The sequence below is a fragment of the Panthera leo genome, chromosome B2, assembly GCF_018350215.1.
Source record: "Panthera leo isolate Ple1 chromosome B2, P.leo_Ple1_pat1.1, whole genome shotgun sequence".
NCBI classification, from domain to species: domain Eukaryota; kingdom Metazoa; phylum Chordata; class Mammalia; order Carnivora; family Felidae; genus Panthera; species Panthera leo.
This window is the reverse complement of record NC_056683.1, coordinates 132,276,392-132,300,011: the sequence shown is the minus strand read 5'-3', so window position 1 is coordinate 132,300,011 and position 23,620 is coordinate 132,276,392. Positions and strand designations below refer to the sequence as shown.

General features: G+C 40.0%; 1 protein-coding gene across 1 annotated transcript in view; it reads right to left on the bottom strand.

Moving 5' to 3' along the window:
* SAMD5 (sterile alpha motif domain containing 5) overlaps positions 1-11,189 on the bottom strand; it is a 68,344-nt gene extending 57,155 nt beyond the window's left edge. Inside the window, exon 1 of the transcript XR_006202299.1 lies at positions 11,047-11,189. The gene's annotated coding sequence lies outside the window, so the exon portion shown is untranslated. The remainder of the gene's footprint in view (positions 1-11,046) is intronic.
* Positions 11,190-23,620: the final 12,431 nt, after the last annotated feature.

Sequence of the window (23,620 nt, the reverse complement as noted above, 5' to 3'; positions counted from 1 at the left end):
TGTAGGTTATCTTTTTTGAAGCAAAGTCATTTCATAGGTTTGTTTTAAAATCTATTCCTTCTAATTTGACTTAAATTTGCTATTGGGGGGTGCCTAGCTGGCTCACTTGGTAGACCATGCAACTCTTGATCGTGGGGTTGTGAGTTCAAGCCCCACATTGGGTGTAGAGATTACTTAAAAATAAAGTTTTTTAGCGACACCTGGATGGCTCAGTGGGTTGCACACCTGACTCGATTTTGGCTCAGGTCCTGATCCCAGGGTCGTGGGATCGAGCCCCATGTTAGGCTTTATACTGAGTGGAGCCTGCTTAATATTCTCTCTCTCTCTCTCTCTCTCTCTCTTTCTCTCTCTCAAATTAAAAAATTAAAATAAAATCTTCTAAGAAAATTTTTGCTATTGGAATATGTAGGCTAAAACTCTTGAATCCTTGACTTGCAAGAAACTGGCACATAATTAGAACTTCTGTGGAAGCCTGAGGTCTTTCCAGCTTTGGAGACAGGTAGTGTGCATTGCAGTTTCGAAACGCTAACCTTTGGGGTCACTTTTGATATATATATGACATCTTAGACCTTATTTATGGATGTGGCAACATAAAACCTGAGTGCAACATCAGATCCTTAGGCCAGCAGAGCCCTGTTCCTAAAAGGATGGTTGACAAATATGGGAATAGCAGATGTTTTGGCTACACCTTTAAAACTTTTCAGTTTAACAGTTTCATCAAAACCAAATTTCAGACTCTCTTTTAGGGTTGTTCAGCTGTCTTGTCTGAGTGAGCCCAGACCCCCTTGGACCACAGTCATGGTCTTGAAAACATGCTCTCAGCCAGGGTGTTCTGACCTCAGAGAACTTGCTAGTGGCCAAAAAAGGGGGTCCTCAGGAAACCTGCCCAGAAAAACATAAACGATTCATTGTTTATATTGTACACCAGGATAAATTCCAAATGGATCAGAAGCTTAAAGATAAAGATAAAATGATATACTTATTAAAAGAAAATATAAGTATATGGGGAAGACTTTCTTAATTTTGCTTCAATTTCCAGAAAGAATGGGAAAAAAATTGCTAACATTTGATTACATAAATATAAAAAAATGCATGCATGGCAAACAAATAAAATAAAAACTAAAAAAAAAAAAAATCAACTGTCACTAGCAAAGTAAAAAGATAAATGACACCCTGTGGGAAAATATTCAGATTTGTATGACAATCAAGGACTGATATAGTTAATACCAAAAAAAAAAAAAAAAAAAAGCAAAGAAAGAAAAATAAAGCATCTAAAAAATAGAGAAGGAAACAGGCAGAAGACCTATGGGGAAATGGGCCAGTTACAAGCAATAATACAAATGGATATTCATTTGAGCGATTCTCCACCTTCCCCAAATAAAAGAAAAACACATTCAAACTCTACTGAGAAGCCATGGCTTACCTAACAGATTAGCAAAAATCCAAAAGTTTAGCAACAAACTCTGTTGCCGAGGCTGTAGAGAAATGAACATTCTCACAGATTGAGGGTAAATAAATGCAAGATGACAAAACCCAGACATTGGTCAGACTCAGAGAAATAAAATTCACATTATCTAATTTAATTAAAAGAGAACTGTTAACCAGGTATTGAATCTAAAAGACCAAAAGTAAACCCTGCAGTCTCACAATATAGTAATTCCAGGAAGAAGCTTTTTTACCTAGAAATTGAGGAAACCAAGGAAACAGGTTGGGATTCGAATACGGACACTTGGAGAAGGATCCCTTTTGAGCTGGAACCCAGAATCCTGAGAAAGTCGCACTGCCTGACTGGTTAAGAGAAAGGCGACCTGACTGGTTAGGAGAAAAGACCCGGTGAGCTAGGATCGGACCTTTGAAGAAAGGGTACCATCTCACTGGGCACGAACCCCAAGAGTTCAAAGGAGGCCCCACAGAGCAGAGGTTTCTAGGGTAGGTTACTGACTGCCTGGGGCAGAAACCTAACAGTGGGTTCTAGGAGTGTAGAAAATCAGAAACCATATCCTCCCCTTACTGGAGGCAACAAAGCAGAAGGCAGTAAATCCCTTGTCCGTTTTCCTGATTTGCATTCTGCCTCCAGCACACTTTTACCAGAACTCAACAGGGAGCCCGCCGGTACAGCAGAAATGTGGTGTGCTGAGTTCAGGTGTCAGCGGCTTTAAGTGGAGGATAAAATGGTGGATCTGAGAAATGAGAAAAAATAACCCGCACCGCACCGATGGAGGAGGATTTGGCAACATTCCCCCAAACATCATGTTCATTTACCCTTCAATTTAGCAATCCCACTTCTACAAATCTTTCCCACAAATACTAGCAAAGTTTCTAAAAATTAAGTATGCGTAAGACTATTTATCCCAGTCCTGTTTGTATTAGCTAACTATTAGAACCAAATGCCCATCAATAAGAGACTGATGGAATAGGCTACGGAATAAGTCAGCACAATGAAGTAGGCGGCAACTGTTAAAGGGATCAGGACTATCTCCATACACTAGACATATCACTATTTGAAATACCAGGACATATTACCATTTGAAACAAAAACAAAAGAAAACAAAACAAAAACTCAAGATGGGGGAAAGTACTTATAACATGCTACTCTCTATTCAATGAAGAGGAAGTATGGATATATGCCCTATAATTTCAGAAATGGTTACCCGAAAAGAGATATATGGAAAGGATGGAAGGGACGGGGATGGGACTTTAAATAACTTTACTTTGTAGATTTGACTGTGAAGCCATGAAAGGTAATTATAAAATTAAATTTTAAGAGGTAACCTCCCCAAACTAGAAATAAAACAAAAGAAATATAATTGTTTGGTAGTGGCATAACTACATAGAGAGGAGCTTCCCAAGAATCTTTGAAAAGTACTAGGCTGACCATATGACCCAGCAATTGATACAAAATGATACAAAAACGCTCACTCTCTGACTTTCTCTAAAAAATAAACATTAAAAATTAAAATATATATATTTATAAAAATGTAAAACAATGCTTCCTTTCTTGTGAACTTTCTATTTTAGAAAATATAGTTACTTCCCATGAAATTATGGTATTTGTGTTAACATGTAGGGGTTTATTATTGTTACTTTAAACAAATAAATGTTTTAAAGTTTCCTTAGTTTTGGGGTGCCTGGATGGCTCAGTCGGTTAAGTGTCCGACTTCAGCTCAGGTCACGATCTCACGGTTCATGGGTTCAAGCCCCGCGTAGGGCTCTGTGCTGACAGCTCAGAGCTGGAGCCTGTTTCAGATTCTGTGTCTCCCTCTCTCTCTCTCTGCCCCTTCCCCACTCACACTCTGTCTCTCTCAAAAATAAACATTAAAAAAAAAAGAAAGAAGAAGAAAATCACTTAAAGTTTTCTTAGTTTTAATTTCTAATGTGATAAATATCAGTAGATAAAGTCCACATAAACAGAAGTTCTGTGGATCCTCAAAAATTTTTAAGAGTATAATGTACTCATAAAACAAAAGGTTTGATAAACGCTGATCTAAATAATGTCAATGGCTGACAACATCACCAAAAGAGTGACATTCAGACATTGTTATTACTCGTTATTACTTCCTATTGGAAATAGACACTACCTATAAAGTAGTCTTGCCAAAAGTGATACCGAGCCTGATTCTGTTCCGAGCTCTACATCTACCAATTTCTTGAAATTGTGAAAGATGCAGTCAGCAAGATTCAGACCGAGGGAGACTCTGGAGAAAAAAACCAACTGGTTTCCTTAAACAAAAATGGCGGGGTAGGGTTGGGTGGGGAGAGGAAGAGAGAGAGAGAGAGAGAGAGAGAGAGAGGAGGCTTTGACAAGAGAAATAACAAGCAGATCAACCAGTTTTAAAATACGGACTTTTTTTTTTTTCTGGAACCTGATTCAAACAGCACTGTTGAATATTGCTATAAGAATATGAGAAAAATGTGAATGCTGACTAAAAATTTGTTGATATTAGGAAACTACTGATAATTTTTAGGTGTGATAATAGTACCATAGCTATGTGTGCTTTCCTTTTTTTTTTTAATGGAGACGTTCTATAGAGATGAAAATTTTGGAGGCAAAATGATATAAAGCCCGGGATTTGGTTCACAATAACCTGGAGAGGCAAGAGGTGATGATACATGAAACGAGAGTAGCCATGAATTCATTGTTGATGCTGGGAGATACTAAATCTGGCTCATTATATTATTTTCTTTACTATTTTACGTGTTTTCAAATGTCCAGGGTAACAAGTTAAACAAATTCATAGGGTATGCAAATTCCACATTGTCCTGTGGGCCGACCTACAACCCTGCGGACAGACACAAGATGGTCTATGGTAATTAAAACACACTGCTTACCGCCTCTCAGAGGGGGTGATTGATGATGACAGAGATCAGAGATACTATGTGGAGGTCAGAGTTGCAGGGGGTCAGAACCAGAAGGGCTGAAAGGAGCTTTACATACAATCTATGTTTGGTGCACCAGTAGGGTGGAACTAGAATTTAAAAATTGGAAAAATACTTTATGACATTATTTCTTTTGTCATTTAATATTTCTTAAGTGCCTGTCACGCATCAAGCACTGTTCTTTTTTTTTTTTTTAATTTTTTAATGTTTATTTATGTTTGAGAGAGAGAAAGAGAGCATGCGAGCAGTGGAGTGGCACAGAGAGAGGGGGGCACAGGATCTGAAGCAGGCTCTAGGCTCCGAGCTGTCAGCACAGAGCTCCATGTGGGACTCGAACTCACGGACCGCGAGATCATGACCTGAGCCTCAAGTCAGAGGCTTAACCGACAGAGCCGCCCAGGTGCTCCTTTTTGTTTTTGTTTTTGTTTTTGTTTTGGGGTTTCTTTGTTTTAATTTGTAATATCAAGTGCTGTTCTAAGCATGGAGACACAGCAGTGCCAGAGAGAGACAGTCTCCGTTCTCATGAGGCTTGCATCAATAACTATATTTCGGGTGAAGATAAAAAATATGAAGAAAAATATAGAAAGGAAGAAAGAATATCCTGAAACACCTGGAGGAAGAAATGTGCGGGGTAGAGGGAACCGCAAATGCAAAGGCACTGAGGCAGCATCAAGCATCTGCGTTTGGGGAGAAGGTCTGTGTACTGGAGCAAAGTGAAAGTGGGGGAGAGTGGTAGCAGTCGGAGTAGAGAGGGAGGCAGGACCAAATCACCACAAGGGCATTGGAGCTTCTTTCTTCTTCTTTTTTTATTTTTAATATTTATTTATTTTTGAGAGAGAGGGTGCACATGCACGGGGGAGGGTCAGACAGAGGGGGACAGAGGATCCAAAGCGGGCTCCGTGCTGACAGCAGCGAGCCCAACGTGGGGCTCGAACTCAAGAACTGCGAGATAATGACCTGAGCCGAAGCCAGAGGCCGGGCGCCCCCGGAGCTTGTTTCAAATGTGATGGAGAGCCGCGGGAGGGTTCTGAGCAGGGGACCTTGAGCTGATTTATACTTGAACAGGGCTACTCTGGCTGCTCCGTGGAGTAGAAACCACAGGGACCAAGCGCAGAGGAGGTGAGACCTCACAAGAAGCTACTTCAGTGGGCCCAGCAAGGCCTTGGACTAGACCACTACCATGGCAAACATGATGAGACGTGTTCAGAATGTGTGATATACTAGTGGTACTTGTTGGGTGTGGACTGTTGAAAAGGGAGGAACCTGTGGGGACCCCTAAATTGTTGGCACGAGCGAATGGGGGTAGGAGTTGCCACATCCCGAAATAGAGCAGACAGAAGAGGAGTGAGTTGGGGAGTGGGGGCGGAGAGGAAGCAAAGGTCTTCATTGGACACAGGGAGTTTCAGGCGCCTGATGCATCTGTCTAAGTGGAGCCATCGAGGGGAGCTTGTAGTGAGGGGAGAGCCGTTGGGAAGAAATGCAAAGGGCCGTTTCAGAGGCGGTTGCTATTTAAAGTCGTAAGATGAAATAAGACTGGATGAAGGAAAGCAAAGGATGAAACTTCAGGGCACCATAACGTGGAGAATCTGGATGGGACTCTGACGAGCCACAGGAGAGAAGCAGAAGAAGAAGCCAGTGAGGTGGGGATCTGGGAGATGTGAACCAGGCCACTGCAAGAGGGGAATGAACAATGACTGTGGTCACTGCTGCAGAGGGATTCAGAGATGCGGGAACCAAAACTGACTTCCAATGGGGCAATAGGGAGACCAGTGTCTGGCCTCGTGGGGAACAGTCTCGGTCAGAGTGGGCTCAGGAGAGACGGAGGGAAGAAAATGGGCGTGGCAAAAAAAAACCCACTTGGTTCAGGGGCGTAGCTAGAAGGGATCTGACAAATGGGGCTGCGCCTAGGGAAGGAGAGTGGTGAAGGAAGGTCTTGTTGAGGGATGGGAGAAATTGCCGTATGTGGGGCTCTAGAGAAAATGATCCGGGAAGCGGGGAAGCAGGTGATGCAGGAACAGAGGCCTTGGGTGGCCAGGAGGGGAAGGACTCCAGGGCGTGAGCGGAGGGTCTGGCCTTGGGCAGGAGCCCAGCTGGTTCACTTTATTTGTTATAGGTGGGAAAACAGTGTCTGCGGGGACAGATGCAGGGAGGTGAGTAGATTTGGTAATGAGAGAATGTGGAAGTTCTATTCTGATTGGTGACCGAAGGCAAGGTCACCTGATGAGAGAGAGGAGGAAGGGAAGGGAGATAAGAGATGGGATAGACTCAGTCCTGCTAGAGCATGGGAGCGTGAGTTGACTGGAAAAATAGAGCAGGGACGCCAGCCATCCTGGGGTCATATTGGAGGCTGACGGTCATAAATTTAATGAGACCAGTCAGCGGGACCGTGTGTCCTCCTTCAGCTGTGACAGGATGCTCAGGTGTAGGTGCAGAGCTGACGGAGGGTTTGCTTTGACCACGTTTGGACTTAAAGAAATAACACGGGGTAAAATACAAGACTGGCTTGACATACAAGGAATGAGAAGTGGAATAATCAAACAAACTTAGAGGTTTAACAGTCAGTCTTTCTGTTACCTGGGAGAAAGCAGAAGAATTGATCTACTTAATCAAACGATACAATCAAAAACTTTCTTATATGGGATTATACATTTTTAATGGATTCGTATAAATAAAATGCCTACTCAAAACCATACTGGCAACCTTCCTGATTCAGAAGGCAGCGTGGCTGCTTGGGGTTATAATTATGAGCATCAATTACCGTACTTTAAAAGAAATACTAGTCCTGATGTTAGAGAGACAAGGAAATGATGATTATACTTGATAGAATTCCAGACAACCCACCTTAACATTCTGATTGAAATTCCTTGGTATAACCTACCACCCTGAAAATGCTACAGGAAAGGAAATCACAGGACTCAGAAATGTTTTTCCAGGGCCTGAGATTACTGGTGTAGACGGGTAAAGACGATTTACAAGTCACTGTGAGCACACAGAGACATAAATTTCAGGCACAAAGGAAATAAAAGAAATGAGCACAACAGCTATAGGAAAGGAAGAGTTTCTTCTTTAACTTTTATTGCATTAATTTAATTCTATACCTAGAAGCAGTGAAAATGACTTAAGGCAATTTTTTTTTTCTTTCCAGAAAATTCTGAAAGATCACGCTTTTGATCGGGAGAAGGAGAATAACTGACAAAAAATACCATGAAAGATTTGTAAAATATAAAAGCTATCAAGCAGACTTTTTCCAAAGACATCAAAATTTAGGATCTTGGAAAAATCTATTCTCCAGCAAGTTCTATGAGATTAATGGAGAAAGTGTTTAAAAATTTTTTCGACAAAAATCCTAGTGTCTCCATTAAAAAATGGAAAGTCTATGAGGAAAATACTAGATGATAAATAAGAATGCAACAATAAATTATGTAAACTTACAGGAAGTTAGGTCCATGTATCTTCTTGTTCCTATGGAATTTCAGGTAAAAGCAGATTTCTTTGAAGCCAGTGGTGTCAATGTTACTGTGTGTTAGAAAGACCGGGTTGTGCCTTTCTTTAAAACATGAAGAGGGGCGCCTGGGTGGCTCAGTTGGTTAAACTTCTGACTTTAGCTCAGATCATTATCTCACGGTCCTCTGTGGGTTCGAGCCCCATGTCGGGCTCTGTGCTGACAGCTTGGAGCCTGGAGTCTGCTTCGGATTCTGTGTCTCCCTTTCTCTCTCTCTCTCTCTCTCTCTCTGCCCTTCCTCTGCTCGTGCTCTCTCAAAAAATAAGTAAACATTAAAAATAAATTAAAAAAAAACCATGCAGGGTTCCTACACTTTCAAAGGAGCTCTTAATTGCTATCATGAAACAAGGGAAATGGTTAATGGTTTTTTTTAAAAGGTGCCTCACAGAGTGCAAGGAATCTATAAGCCAAGTATTTTAACATGACTTCTTTTAGCAAAATTCCATTTTTCCTGTAATAATATTACATTCTAAATTTCCCTTTTATACAGATGTTTCAAGCGTCATACAATAGTTAAGACAAAAGGAAGTTCAAAATGTTCTCTGTAGATAAGTAGAAAAAAATGTCATACACGTCTTCATATTAGTACAAATTAATGAGCTTTATCAAAGATGCCAGTGAAATACGAATTTTCAGACCCAGCAGCCCCTGCATACTCTCATTTTGAGTCTACCGCCCTGCTGTATGAGACAGTGGTCCCTTTGGTCATCCACACCTCCCGTGGCTTTGATAGCACTGCACTGATTCCCTTCCCCTTGCTGATCCTGTCTCACTGAGCCTCCCCGTGGCCCCGATTTGGCCAACACCACCCTTCCTGTATTGCTGAAGACACTTGTGGTCTCTCGCCCGCTCAATATACTTCCATCCATGCAATTCGCTGATCCTCGGCTCTGTCCCCAAACTATCTCTTTTGCTCCAAATCCAAAGTCCTAGATCTTCCCTGAAGGACACGTGCGCGCGAATGCCTCCCTACCAATGACATTGATCTTTTCATCCCACCTGCTGCAAATCGAATCATCTTTCTTGGCAAGTTATAGGTCTTCTGTTCTCCGTTTGCTTGAATGCACAACCGTGTGCTGAGTGCCCTCGTGCCGGGTGTGGTGAAAAGCCCTCTGGACAGAAAAGACACTCGCTCGCTACCCTGGGGGCCCTGCTGCACTGGTAAGCACAGAGGCCTAAACACAGATGTTAACACAATAAGTAAGTGCTCGGCTGATTGTAAGTATGAAGGGCTACAGGTGCCTTGCCGGTTCCAAGCGGAGCAATGAGCCACAGGTAATGATGAGCTATCTGATTGGCGGTTTTAGGCTGGATACGTGGACGACGCTGTGAAGGATCAGCTGGAAAATGCCGAGTATTATTCTGCCAATAAAATGTCAAGTATGATACCTACACTATATATTGCTATTAATTGGTATATAGAAGCCTTCATGCCTTGCAGGGGAGGGGGGGGCACACAGATTGGTTCAAAGATTCAACGGTTCCATTCCGCTATATATATATCCCCCCCAGACTCTCACAATGGTCTCTAAGGATGTTCATTGCAATGTTATTTGTGATGATAGGGACAGGGGGGCAACCTGTTGTTCATCACTGGGAGGGGGGAAAGGTAAAAATATGGTGGGTGTACTGCATATAATGGAGATACGAAACAAGAAAGTGGGGGTGCAGCCCTGTCTTGCAGAATGGAAGGCACAGGTGAGAATTGGGGGGGGGGGGAGGAAGAGGAAATTTCAGTTTGGCATCTCTAACAAGGGCTGAGGACGGAAGGAGTGGGAGAGGGAGGCTGCTCTGCTCCTAATTTACCCTCCAGTTTGAACAGGATTTGTTCAGAGGCTAGGTAAATGTAAGTCTGTGGCCCAAAGTTCATTGGTGTCTGAAGCTAAGAATTACTCGGGAAGGTTGACATGTGTTTTCTGACTACCACCAAATCCCTGTCTTTCCAAACTCCACACTCCCCACAGTGTTTTATTATGGATCCCTGATCTGAGCACCTGCCACCCAGGACTGGAATCTTTGGGTAAAGTGGTATACAGAATGGTTAAGTCCCTGAGGTTTTAGTTACACTGCCTGGTTTCATGTCCTGACCCTGAATCAATCTCTCTCTCTCTCTCTCTCTCTCTCTCTCTCTCTCTCTCTCAAAATAAATAAATAAATAAATAAATAAATAAATAAATAAATAAATAAAATCTTTAAAAAAAAAAAAAAAGTTAAACACAGTTCCCCTTGTTCCAAAGTCACTTGCTTTGGTTTTTTTGTACCATGGGTAATTTCAATGTCCTGCCTTGGAATATTTCCCATTCCTATACATTTTTGCGATGGGTGTAATCTTATTATCTTCTAAGTCAGTAACCAATAAAAATTTACTTTTGAAATAATCCATGTTACTTATGTTACTAGTAACCACTGATTTCATGCATTTTGGCATAAACAGTTCTCTCTCTATGTGATCATGGATGACTGGGGCAGGAATTGACAAGCTTCTTCTGTAAAGGGCCCAGAGTAAATGTTTTAGGCTTTATGTTCTACACAAATATCCAGAAACACTCTGCTCAATGATTCCACAAAGTCCACAAATCCTCCCCTTAAAAAAGAACTGTCAGTTTTCATACATTTTTTTTTCTGTATACTTTAGACAAAAGTCTCTGATGTATATGAAGGGGCAACATGTCACATGTTTCCATGATCCACAGTCAACCTTCTTTGGACAAGCCACAAGAGGATTTTACCTTAACAACCAAGGTCCTTTCACATTTGATGGGGTTTTTTTTTTGTTTGTTTTTTGTTTCTTGTTTCTTTTTTTTTTTTTTTTTTGCAAAATCCCACGCCATGCCTGCTTTTGCCCTATGATAGAGCTACCTTCATTCATTTTACAGTTGAACTATGTGGCCTGATATTCACTAAATAAAATACAGCAAAATAGATATGGCCAAGAAAGGATAAGTGACAGGCAAGATGTGACAGAGAATTCTTTTTCTTATTTGTCCCTGAGTGGTGGCAATGAAAGTAATTTGAGGAATACCAGGAAGGGATTTGAAAAGGCAAGAATTACAGGAATGAACAGAGCCACTCTGTCAATCATTAGAAACATCACCAAACCTCCTCAAAATCTTTGAAACATGAACGTTTGCAGTTCTCCCTTTGGACTCGACAAGTTCTTTACACACCTGAAAGATGAAGGTGGTTATAGAAGGTGGATATCCAAACGTCAGGTGTATTCTTCGTGGTGCCGTGCAGAACTGTTGGTTCTTTGGGATTCTGAGCGCCAGTAGAGGTGCTGAATGGGAAAGTTCAAGTTGGAATCCTAGCGGTCTCCTGGCAGCAAAATGAAATAGATGTGGTAAAATTAACACTTTTCTAACAAAGAAACATAGATTTGTAAACTCTTAAAAAATGCAGCAGGTTCCGTTCTGCCACATTGATAGAAAACAGGAAAATAGGATAAAAGCATCACCAGAGACAGTAAAATTGAACATAAATGTTAACATTTATATTACAAAGCTTGAAAACAACAATTTTACCAAGACTTTGATGAGAAAAGGGTGAAAGTACTTAAAAGCACATCAGAAAAAAAAAATTCATGTTTCACCTTTTCTAATTATCAAAATAATCCATATGGAAAACGACTGCAAAAGTGTTAACCTGTTAACCAGGATTATTGTAGGATGGTGAGGTTATGAGTGAATTTATACTTTTCTGTATTTTTTCAACTTTTTGCAATTACAATATATTTATGAGCCGATAAAAAAAAAATAATAAATGAATAAAGAAAAACTTTTTTTTAATGTTTATTTATTTTGAGAGAGACATAGAAACCAGGGGCAGAGAGAGAGGGAGAGAGAGAATCCCAAGCAAGCTCCACACTATTAGTACAAAGCCTGATGCGGGGCTCGATCCCAAGAACCACGAGACAATGACCTGAACTGAAACCAAGAATTGGATGCTTAACTGACAGAGCCACCCAGGCACTCCAAAATATTCCTTTCTTAATAATCATGTTGTCTCTGACATTACCTTTTCCAGGAAAGCTTCCAAACCTTTAGAGGACCCTACTCCTCTAAAACTGAATTTGTGACTATGATAAAGAATCAAGCTTCAGTTTTGATGTCTGCCCACAGCTTTAAGCCTCACCTCTCCTTCCTTTGTGTACCACACCTTGGTAAGCTGGTCAGAAAGAGGAGGTGCTCCCTCCTTTGGATCTAGCTCAAGATTTAGACCACAAACACCTGCCCATCTGCAAGAATTCTCACAACAACCTCACCCATCAACCACAATAAAAACAGGGAACCAATATTTTTCCCTTGCTCTCTCAAGCCATTTATATGGAAACCTACAAAAGGCATAATCTATACCATGATTATAGAGCACTTCATTGGTGGGCTGAGACAGATCCAGGGCTGGACAGCAAAGTGAGAAGGAGGAACATTTTGGAGTGAGAGAAATGTTCTACATCTTAATCGTCATGCAGGTTTCAGGATGGTACATGTATAATGAAATTCACAGAACGGCACAATTCTGATGAGTGAATGTCACTAGATATAAACTACACCTGAGAAAAGGTAAGTTTTGAAAATTGCAACAGTGGGGCGCCTGGGTGGCACAGTCGGTTAAGCGTCCGACTTCAGCCAGGTCACGATCTCGCGGTCTGTGAGTTCGAGCCCCGCGTCAGGCTCTGGGCTGATGGCTCAGAGCCTGGAGCCTGTTTCCGATTCTGTGTCTCCCTCTCTCTCTGTCCCTCCCCCGTTCATGCTCTGTCTCTCTCTGTCCCAAAAATAAATAAACGTTGAAAAAAAAAAAAAAAAAAAAAGAAAATTGCAACAGATACCTGATCAATGACAGAGCCTTCTGAGGACATTCCAAGATAGTATATGGTCCTGTGGTCTACTTGGAAGTTCATATAGATAACATTTCAAGGGAGATACCCTGTTGGTTTTGACTGGGTATTCATATAAACTTTTTAAAGAGGTGAGTGATAGTGTTAATCCTTATCTGTAAGTTTTGAATTTGTATTGTTTCTTTCCATGTACAAAGCAAGTTTTTTTCCTACAAAAAAAATTTAAACAGAAAGAAAACACTACCAATCTATAAAGCAAAATGGCAGACATTGAACTAAAAGCTATTACTTATCACAATAAATTATCCTATCTTTTCTCTCTACAATGGCAGTACTGAAAGCAGAAACTTAGATTGGGTTAAGAAATTTAAGTAATTAACAAAATACGTAGAATAGTGAATAATAAACATAAAGGAACTAATCAATAATACTACAATAGTAGGGGCCTTTAACACCCCACTTACATCAATGGACAGATCATCTAAACAGAAAATCGACAAGGAAACAGTGGCTTTGACTGACACTCTGTACCAGATGGATTTAACAGATATATTCAGAACACTGCATTCTAAACCAGCAGAATACACGTTCTTTTCAAGTGCACATGGAACATTCTCCAGAATAGTGTCGTAGACTTGGTCTGGAGTTCTCTCTTGTCCAGTAAGAGAGAGGGATGCAGGATCAAAAATGTGAGAGAGGCTAATGTCTGGGAGGAGACAAGAGCCCCGAGTAAGGGTCCTTGCTCCATTTTTATTAGGATCAGAAGGCTTACAATTGTGGTGATATACGTGCACAAAGAGACAATGAAATCGTGATCATTAACTCATGGGCATGAGGGAAAGGGGGTTTTGAAGAAATGCGGTGTTAGGGGTTTGGGTTAATACAAGACAAAATGCTGGCACTGGGCAAAGGTTGTTTACAGCAGATGTGAGGCGCCACCTCTGTTTACCTAAACTGGTCTAGGGGACAAGAAAGACTGAGCATGCTACCTCAGGGTCAGCAAGGCATCTTTCTTTTGCTAATTAGCTCTGCTCTGGGCAAATTTGCCAGCTGCAGTCCATAGCCCTATTTACCTGTTTACCTAATTTTGTCCTTCCTTCCTATGAAAGCAACTTTCTGCTATTATACTAAGTTGGGGGGCATTTCCACCCTGAATATCTAATCTTGTTTACCTCATCTTGGATGTTTTCATCCTGAGATTCCCTATTCCTATACCTTTGTCCTATACAGCGGGCTTTTGCCCCACTTGTTCTATATTGGGGGCCTTTGCCCCATTTGTCCTATATTGGGAGCCCTTGCCCCGTTTACCTAATCTTATTTACCTAATCTTGTTTACCCAAACTTGCGTGTGTTCATCCTATGGCTTTCTAATTCGTTATGCCTTGTTGATCCATAAGTACAGGCTCAGGGAAGCCTGAGCCTAATTAAGGGCCTAATTAGCTAGAATTAAGCTAATTCTAAGCTTAATCCCCACAGAATAGATCACGTTTTAGGTCATAAAGCAAGCATCAACAGTTCAAAAAAGGTCTAAGTCATATTGTGCCTCTTTTCAGACCACAATCCTATGAAACTAGAAGTCAACCACAAGAAAAAATCTGGAAAGACCATAGATACCTGGGGGTTAAATAACATGCTACTAAACAATGAATGGGTCAACCAGGAATAAAAGAAGAAATTAAAAGTACATGGAAATGATGAAAACACAACAGTCCAAAACCTTTGGGATGCATCAAATGTGGTTCCAAGAGGGAAGTTTATAGCAGTACAGGCCTACCTCAAGAAACAAGGAAAAAAACTCAAATAAAGAACATAACTTTATACCTAAAGGATCTAGAAAAAGAGCAATGAACAAAACTTAAAAACTACCAGAAGGAAGGAAATCATAAAGATTAGAGTAGAAATAAATTATATAGAAACTAAAAAAACAATAGAACAGATTAATGAAACCAGGAGCTGGTTCTTCAAAAAAAAAATCAATACAGTTGATAAACTTCTAGCCAGACTTATCAAGAAAAAAAAAGACAAGATTCAAATAAAATCACAAACAAGAGGAGAAATAACAACCAATACCACAGAAACATAAACAATTATACAAGAATATTATGAAAAACCATATGCCAACAAATTGGACCACCTAGAAGAAATGAATAAATTCCTAGAAACATATAAACTACCAAAACTGAAACAGGAAGAAATAGAACGTTTGAACAGACCAATAACCAATAAAGGAATTGAATCAGTAATCAAAAAACTCCCAAAAAACAAAAGTCCAGGACTGGATGTCCTGTGAATTCTACGAAACATTTAAAGAGCTAATACCTATTCTCAAACTATTCCAAAAAATAGAAAAGGCAGGAAAACTTACAAATTCATTCTATGAGGCCAGCATTACCCTGATACCAAAATCAATAAAGATACCACAAGAAAAGAGAACTATAGTCCAATATCTCTATGGATATAGATGCAAAAATCCTCAACAAAATACTAGAAAATTAAATCCAATATTCATCACAGTCCAGTGGGATTTATTCCTGGGTTGCAAGAGTGGTTCAATGTCACAAATTAATCAACACAATACATCACATCAGTAAGGGAAAGGATAAGAACCACATGGTCATTGGGGCGCCTGGGTGGCTCAGTCGGTTGAGCGCCGACTTCGGCTCAGGTCACGATCTCGCGGTCCGTGAGTTCGAGCCCCGCATCGGGCCCCTGTGCTGACAGCTCAGAGCCCGGAGCCTGTTTCAATTCTGTGTCTCCCTCTCTCTGACCCTCCCCCATTCATGCTCTGTCTCTCTCTGTCTCAAAAATAAATAAACGTTAAAAAAAAATTAAAAAAAAAAAAAAAAAAAAAGAACCACATGGTCATTTCAATAGAATCAGACAAAGCATTTGACAAAGTACAACACCCATTCATAATAAAAAAAAAAACAACCCATCAACAAAGTAGATTTAGAGGGAACATAACTCAACATAATAAAGGCCATATATGAAAAACCCACAGCAACCATCACAGTCAAAGGCAGAAAACGGAGAGCTTTTCCCCTAAGGTCAGGAACAAGTGGTCCATTCTCATCACTTTTATTCAACATGGTACTGGAAGTCCTAGCCACGGATTCAGAAAACAAAAAGAAATGAAAGCCATCCAAATTGGAAGGGAGGAAGTAGAACTTTTACTATTTGCAGATGACATGATACTACATAGAGAAAACTCGAAAGACTCCCCAAAACTGCTGGAACTGATAAATGAATTCAGTCCAGTTGTAGGATACAAAATCAATGTACAGAAATCCGTTGCATTTCTATACATGAATAACGAAGCAGCAGAAAGATAAATTAAGAAAATAATCCCATTTACAACTGCACCAAAATTAATAAGATACCTAGGAATAAACCTAACCAAAGAGGTGAAACACCTGTACTCTGAAAACTGTAAAACACTGATGAAAGAAATTGAAGACGACACAAAGAAATGGAAAGACACTCCATGCTCATGGATTGGAAGAATAATTGTTAAAATATCCATACCACCAGGAGCGTCTGGGTGGCTCAGTCGGCTAAGCGTCCAACTCTTGATTTTGGCTCAGGTCATGATCTCATGGTTTGTGAGATCAAGCCCTGCGTGCTGTCAACACGGAGCTTGGAATTCTTGGGATGTTCTTAAAAAGATCAGTAAAGGGATGCCTGGCTGGCTTAGTTGGTTAAGCGTCTGCCTCTTGATCTTAGCTCAGGTCATGAGCTCACAGTTTATGAGTTCAAGCCCCAGGCCAACCTCTACACTGACATCATGGACCCTGCTTGGGATTCTCTCTCTTCCCCTTCCCCACTTACTCGCACGTGCTCTCTCCCTCAAAATAAATAAATAAACGTTAAAAAATATATATCTGTAAAGACATGCCTGGTAGAATAATCCACAAGGCACCTCTGGACCTAACAACTTTTCTTGAAGAGTTGGCCTCACTTGTGCCAGTTTTTGGCAAAGAAATTCCTTTCATCATGTGCCTAATTAGAATCATATACATTACTCCAATAATTTGGAAACACATGCCTGGTGGAATTCAAAGACACTGTTGGGATTTGCAAAGGCCTCTAAGTTACCTGGCTCTCTTGGACTGTTCCCCTGGATTATTTCATTTTAAAACATTCAGTGTCTACCGTGTTTACAGATTTATAGCAGAGTGATTATAGCAGCCACAAGTTCACAGTAAAATGAAAATTGGTCTTATCTTTACTAGCTCTTCCTAACACTTTTCTAATTTATCTCTGTCCTTCCATTGTTTAAAGTTTAATGCGCTACATCGCACGCTCGTCTGCCTAGAACAGTGCCTGTACCTTCCAGATAAACTGGGAAAGAATGAGCTACTCATGTGTGGGCTTTAGAGCATGGTTGCATTTAGGTTTTTGCATAAACTTAGAATATTAACAAAGAGAAAATAGCAGATTCAATTATAGATGGGGAAAGCCTCAGAGACACTAGGAGGAAAAGGAAGACAAAGTCAGAAACATTAGAGTCTTAAAATAGTAATGTTAGTATTTCACTGAACAGAGCACTTTGAGAACTTTATCTTTTGTGTGCTTCATTCACTATAAGCCTTGAAATGAGTATTTTTATCGCTTTAAGGACGTAGAAACCGGGGCTCGGAGAGGTTGTGGGTCATTTATAGTCACATAACTATTAAGCGACAAAGGATTATCAACCCCATGTCTCACAGCTCTAAATTATATGTTCTTTTCACTGAATCAGGTGAACATACTAATCGGTCCTTGATCAAAAATGATCAAAGCACCTGAAATAAACAGATGTTTAAAAACATCCCTGAGGCATCCCTGTCGAAAATGGCATAAAACTTTGCCCAGATTCGGTCTTCCATAATTATTTTAATTAAAGAAAGAGGTTCAGAGGCAGAAAGTAAACTAGTGGTCAGTGTCCATCAAAAAAAATGTCAAAATAAAGTAAAAACGAGGTGCCACAAAGACACAAAGATGTTGATCGTGCAATAAATGTCCTCTGTCTGTGCTGTGAACATTTCTGGGGAGCAGCTGTGAACAGGGGGGGCACCTGGACTGAGGAACCTCATGAACACTCAAAAACTGATGGGGGTGGGACACCTGGGTGGCTCAGTGGGTTAAGTGTCCGACTTCAGCTCAGGTCATGATCTCATGGTTCTTGAGTTCGAGGCCCGCATCTGGCTCTGTGCTGACAGCTCAGAGAGAGTCTGCCTCAGATCCTGTGTTTCCCTGTCTCTCTGTTCCTCCCCCACTCTCTCTCTCTCTCTCTCTCTCTTAAAAATAAATAAATATTAAAGAAAAAAAAAAGAAAGAAAGGGAGAGAGAGCTTATAGTTCAGTGGGACCCTCGCAGGGTTGGCTGGTAAGCAGTCTCACTAATGTCACAATCTATGGTGCTATTTCTTTATAGCAGTCTTATAAAATATTTCAGATACTTTTTCACATTACAAAGATTTTTGGTTGGCTTTTGGCTACCGTGTTTGAAATCAACGTTCAGAAAAATAATGGACACATTATAAATTGGGACATAACCAGATTTAAAAAAGCTAAGCAGGGCTTTGAAGACGGGAAAATATTTCATTCATGAATTGATGTCTTGTGAATTTTTAAAAATACAAGACAATACATATCTTATAAAAAAATAAAGGAGCGGATCCTGCCGTTGTAGTAAGTTATAGGCCCAATACAACATCTTTCTTCTTTAATATTTCAGGGGAAAAACAGTGGTTCTAGGTGATAATAATGAAAATTGAATTAAATACAAAATCATTGTGCTGTTGATGAAAGCATTTATGATAGAAATAAGCTTTTGAGATATACAGAAGCTTATTTCAAAATTTTCAAAACAGAGGAATCATAAATTAATTATATACAAGGATAAATTGCACATTTGTATTCTAGGCATCTATTATGTCACCTGCCTGACTAGATTCTAATTATGAGGTTTAAGCCGGACAGCCTGCATCTGGCAGAACTATTGCACTTAATGAATTAAAAGAGGTATTCTTAAACATTTGGCTTACACACTTAACTTACCCCAAGGCATCTTTCTTGATCATAACTCATATGGCTAATGTAATTTTTGTAAATGTCCATAAATCCATTTGATTGAACTGTGTGTTCATAGCCAACGCTTGTAGGATCTAGTAGAAAGGTAAGCAGTTCTTTTTTTTTTAGAAAACAATAAATATGGTCTGTAAATTTTATTGGAGAATTTTTAGGATTATATATACCAGGTTTGAGAGTAAGTATCCTTGTCTTAAAATGGTGAATCGAAAAAATAGAAAATCCTACAAACATATGTCTGTTCTGGCTATCCTGGGCTTTTGACTACAAATAAGAATATCATTTTCCTTAACCAAACTGTCTCTGGGAGATGATAATCATGAGAAACAATATCTTCACATGTTTGAGGTGGCTTTTGACACAGTCACCTGTTTAAAAAGAAAGTATTTTTCTTAATTTTGGGAGAAATATATATTCACAGTGAAATTTTAGAAAATTAGATAATGAAGAAAATAGTACTTATTCTTAATCTGATCAGCCGTGGATAACAGCTGTGAACATTTTGGCACATTTCCTTCCCACTTTTATGTGTACATATAACATTTTTTCACTAGTGGAAACAGACATACAATGAACATTTTTGCACCTTCCTCTTTGTTCGCCTTTTGTTAGGTTAAGTTCCAGGAAGAGGCAATACATTACCAAAGCGGTCGATATGTACTTCTGTAATTACTTTCCATGAAGATTCTACCAACTTCCCCTCCACCAAAGGCATATATGTTTTACCAAGTTCTATGTAATATAAAGATTTTTTTTCTATTTTGACGACAGAAATTAGCATATCAGTATTATTTACATTTTCATCTCTTTAATTATGAAAGAAATTATGTGTTTTCAGATATTTGGTAATAATTTATATTTTTTCATGGTAAACTATCTGTTCATACTTGGTTCATTTACCTATTGGGACTTAATATATTCTTACTGATTTTAGTGAGAGCTTTATTTATGCATAATAGTGTCCTTCTATTGATTTTGTTTCTAATTTTTTAACAGAATATTTCACATTTTATGTTGTCAAATCTTTTGGTCTCTTTCTTTGTTTTTTTTTTTTTTTCTAAATATAATTTATTGTCAAGTTAGCTAACATACAGTGTATACAGTGTGTTCTCGGTTTTGGGAGTAGATTCCCATGATTCATTGCTTACATACAATACCCAGTGCTCATCCTAACAAGTGTGCTTCTCAATGTCCATCACCCATTTTCCCCTCCCCCCCACACCCCCTACATTAACCCTCAGTTTGTTCTCTGTATTTAAGAGTCTCTTACGGTTTGCCTCCCTCTCTGTTTGAAACTGTTTTTTCCCCTTCCCTTCCCCGATGGTCTTCTGTTAAGTCCCTCAAATTCCACACATGAGTGAAAACATGTGATATCTGTCTTTCTCTGACTGACTTATTTCACTTAGCATAATACCCTCCAGTTCCATCCATGTTGTTGCAAATAGCAAGATTTCATTCATGGCCAAGTAGTATTCCATTGCATATATAAACCACATCTTCTGTATCCATTCATCAGTTGATGGACATTTGGGCTTTTTCCATACTTTGGCTATTGTTGAAAGTGCTGCTATAAACATTGGGGTGCATATCCCCTATGCATCAGCACTCCTGTATGCTTTGGATAAATTCCTGGTTCTCCTTCTTTGCTTTAAGATTAGGAAATCTTTTCCCCTTTTTTTAACGTTTGTTTGTTAGTTTGTTTGTTTAATTATTTAGAGAAAGCACATGCACGCAAGGGAGGGGCAGAGAGAGTGAAAGAGAGAATCCCAGGCAGGCTTCGTGCTGTCAGCACAGAGCCCCATGTGAGTCTCGATCTCATGAACTGTGAGATCACGACCTGAGCCGAGATCAAGAGTCAGACGCTTAACCAGCTGAGCTACCCTGGCACCCCAGGAAGTCATCCCCTAATCAAAGATGAGCTAATCAGATAAAAAAAAATCTCTTTCCGTTTCTATATGGTTTGATTTTTTTATATCTGAGTCTTTAATTCGTCTTTATCTATAGTATGTTATTAAGTGGGAATATGACTTTCATAAAAAAAATAACTAGACAGTTTCTTATCTCATATATTGAATAATCCTTCTCCAGTAGTGTGTAATGCCAACATTTCCAAAGCTGGGGGTCTGTTTCTACACTTTTTTTTGTTCCATCAGTTTATCTCTTCCTATGACAATATCACCCTAACTCAATTTTCCTAATCTTTTTTTTTAATACGAAATTTATTGTCCCATTGGTTTCCATACAACACCCAGTGCTCATCCCAAAAGGTGCCCTCCTCAATACCCATCACCCACCCTCCCCTCCCTCCCACCCCCCATCAACCCTCAGCTTGTTCTCAGTTTTTAAGAGTTCGATTTTCCTAATCTTTCAAGATGTTTGGAATCTGGCCTGCTTTTTTTTTTCTTTTTCTTTCTTTCTTTCTCTCTCTCTCTCTGGTTTTTTTTTTTTTTTTTTTTTTTTTTTTTTTTTGAGAGAGAGAAAGAGCATGAGCTGGGGAGAGGGGCAGAGGGAGACAGAATCTCAAGCAGGCTCTATGCTCAGCAAGGAGTCACACACAGGTGTTGGTCCCATAACCCTGGGATCATAATTTGAGTTGAAATCAAGAATTGGACGCTCAACCAACTGAGCCACCTGGGCATCCCTGGCCTCTTTCTTGGAATAAAAATTTTAGGGGCGCCTGGGTGGCGCAGTCGGTTAAGCGTCCGACTTCAGCCAGGTCACGATCTCACGGTCCGTGAGTTCGAGCCCCGCGTCAGGCTCTGGGCTGATGGCTCGGAGCCTGGAGCCTGTTTCCGATTCTGTGTCTCCCTCTCTCTCTGTCCCTCCCCCGTTCATGCTCTGTCTCTCTCTGTCCCAAAAATAAATAAACGTTGAAAAAAAAAAATTAAAAAAAAAAAAAAAATTTTAACCAAGCCTATCTATTCTTCCCAATGCATTTTATAATAATGTCTTTCAGTTCCTTTAAGAAGTAAGATTTCTGAGTATCGTTGCCTTAATTCAGTCTTATAATTCAGCAATAGAATCTCTATCTCACTTTTTTCTTTAGTCATTTTCAGTAATATTTTAATATATTTTTCACATGACTCCCTAAAATTTCTGGAATGAGTCAATTTTACCATCTTGCAGCTTTTCTCTGATGTCAGCAAAACTGATCTCTCTAAAATATTAGCCCTTAAACACTATTTAATTTATCTTACTACTTTATCTCAAGTTCATTCGTTTATTTGCCCCTAATCATTTGCCATTAGAAAATGAGTTCTTGTCAATTATAGTAAGCATATTACTTAATATTATATAATATTAATATATGATAATATATTAACATATAATAATATAAATTCATTTCTCCTTAAGTAGAGGCTGCTTTTTCTCTTATAAGCCTCAAAAACTAAAGCTTAGAATAGTGTAGGTGCCTTTCTTGTTCCCATTGATTCCTTGTGAAAATAGATACAATTAGCTGAGAACCTCCCCATATAATAAAACATATCCAACCCCCTAGCTGTCCCCCTATTTCAGTGGGAGAAGTAGTCATGCCCGGAGCTCCACCCACCTTTCCAAGCGAGTAATGGCATCCCTGTCTTCCACTTTCTCCGTGACTGATCCTCAATTTTCTCTTCCCTCTCCTGCATCAGTTTCCCCATCTTCCCTGGATTATTCTCATCTGCACCACACCTCTCTGATATTTTCCTTCTTAATTTTTTTTATGTTTATTTATTTTTGAGACAGAGACAGAGTGTGAGTGGGGGAGGGGCGGAGAGAGAGGGAGACACAGAATCCAAGGCAGGCTCCAGGCTCCGAGCTGTCAGCACAGAGCCCCACGCGGGGCTTGAACTCAGGAGCCGTGAGATCATGACCTGAGCCGAAGTCGGACGCTTAACCGACTGAGCCACCCAGGCACCCTGTCTGATATTTTCCTTCTTAAGAACACTTCTGTGACCCCGTGGCCCTCTCTAGTCACCTTGCTATTTCCTACTGTTCTTTACATCAATCTTACTGGTTATCTTTACACATGATCTCCTCTTCTTCATCTTTCCTCGGCTCCTTGCAAACTACTTTTCTCTCTCTCTCTTTTTTTTTGAATGGTCACCAATGACTTTCACCGTTAAATCCAAAGGCTTAAGAAAATCTTAAGGAGGAGAAAATATATGTCTAGTACTGTTGTGTATTTATTGAAAGAAATCCGCATATTAGTGAACCCATAGTAGTTCAAACCTGTGCTGTTCAAGGGTGAACTGTACTTTCTTTTCTTGGTGTCTGTACCACTAAGTCATCCGGGGAAGGACACAGCAGGACGTATACGGTGCTTTCCAAATCTGGGCAAAGAGGGATTCAATTTAAGACATGCCCATGTCACTTCCCCTCGAGGGATCACAGGATGTAAGAACAGAGCTCATCAACATCATATTTTGAAGGCTGTGACAGCTCTTGGGTAGCTGAGTGGACCAGAGCATTGCTTTGCCAGCAGCAGCGAGGGGCCCTCAAGGCCTGCAGTGCCGGGCATGTCGGAGACAGGGCAGGAAAGGGAGATAAATCACTTTACTTCCAGAGCCCCTCATACTGTTGAGAATAGACAGGTTCTGCTAAGACTACATTGGAGAAAAGAACTTTCAAACTTTTACTCTTGTCAAGGGACTCATTACCACCCCAACATGGGGAAATGGATCTTTAAGCCTTTTTTTTTTTTTTTTAAGTTTATTTATTTATCTTAAGCGAGAGAGAAAGCACAAGCAGGGAAGGGGGCAGAGAGAGGGGGAGAGAGAGAGAATCCCAAGAAGGCTCCTCACTGTCATTTCAGAGCCACATGCGGGGCTCGATCCTACAACTGTGAGATCAAGA